This window comes from Pteropus vampyrus, unplaced genomic scaffold (genome assembly GCF_000151845.1).
Source record: "Pteropus vampyrus isolate Shadow unplaced genomic scaffold, Pvam_2.0 Scaffold14, whole genome shotgun sequence".
NCBI classification, from domain to species: Eukaryota; Metazoa; Chordata; class Mammalia; order Chiroptera; family Pteropodidae; genus Pteropus; species Pteropus vampyrus.
The window spans coordinates 15,097,443-15,098,985 of NW_011888795.1; positions in this window are offsets into that span (position 1 = coordinate 15,097,443).

The window sequence follows — 1,543 nt, forward strand, 5'->3', positions numbered from 1 at the left end:
TAGCTTCTGAAATAGTCTTGCAAAGGTGCTAGTTCTGCAGTAAATAAGCCTCCGCTTTAAAAAGTTACTGAAATGCAAAACTTGCTTTCTTTCCTTGCGCTGTTTCCTTGTACACTCAACACAGTGTTTTGGAAACCTGCAGTTATCTAAATTCCCATCAGGTGACATTGTTTAATCTAACATTCCCTCTTTCATACACGAAAAATAGCTCTAAGGACAATCCATCTAAATTCTTTGAACTCTTTTAATGGTGTTTGGGAGGGAGTTTCCAATCCCACTCCCTTTCCTCTGATGGTTTTCCTGCTCCTAACCACTGACTACGGTCAGGAGAGTCTCTGGCTGCTCCTCCTCTCTTCCAAGCATGGGCTAATCAGGGGAAAAGAGCCTTTGACCTTGACTAAAAAAGCACCTGTCTAATCATCGAGCTTATTAGGCCACTGTGAGTCCGGATGCATAAAAGTTACTTCCAAGGAACCTTTTTTTGGGGCTGGGGTGGGGGGTGGGGGAGAAGGAGTGAAATTTAGGTCTTTGATATTGTTAGAAAACTATGGCTTTAAAATAACTACACTTATTTTCAAATATTGTGATAGAACTATGAAAACTGAACCCCTCACCTAAAAAGCCTGCAAAAAATGTTATTTTACTTTGAATACAGTAATAACTGAAAATAACAAACAGGTTTCTTTCAAGTCATGCCTTAAAAGGGTAGGTGATTTTATGTTTTAGGCTAAGACAAAGGTCTAAAAAGACCCCGACCCTTGCCTTCTGAAGGCATTAGGAAGATTAGCACATTTGTCGTAGAAACTGCGAGGTGCTTTTTAAAAACTACCAGCTGCACTCTCTTCCTCAATCATATTGTCATATCATCACTCATCTAAGTTATACTTTATAAACTGCCTTGATATGCTACACATGCAGAAAGTACACAAAGTGGATAAACTTCTACTGCCGATGCTGCTGTATAAGTATTTAGAAATCAGTTACATTATTTTTGTGAAATGAGAACTGATCGACCAAATCTTTCAAACAGACCCACCAGACGACAAATACCACCATATGTTTGATTCACAGTACATTTGGGCATAAACACTTCAATTACAGCTTTGTGTTTAGTATCAAAAAGCCTGCCTTGTGTGCGTGTGTTTTCTCTACAGATCCGGTGCTCTGGATTACATTTTGAAAATTGCTTATTACAGATAAAGCACCTTTGCAGGTACGCTTCCGACAAACATATGTATTTATGCACACAAAGGTGTGTGCACATCTTTTCACAAACAAACGTCCATATGATGATGCCTGCGCCGCGTTCCCTGCACTTGCCCACCGCGTGTGCGTGCTCAGCCGCGCAGCCCGGGTGCCGGCGGGGACTAGCCGCCCCCGAACGCGCGGTCGACCTCCCCAGCAAAGTTAACCCGCGTTGCTACACTGGCTGCGGCGCGAGACTCCCCGCCCCCACTGGGCCTCGGGCCGCGCGGCCAACACCCACCCAAGCCACCCGCAGCACCGGCGGCGGGGGCGGGGCGGCCAGTGCCCCAGAGGCGCC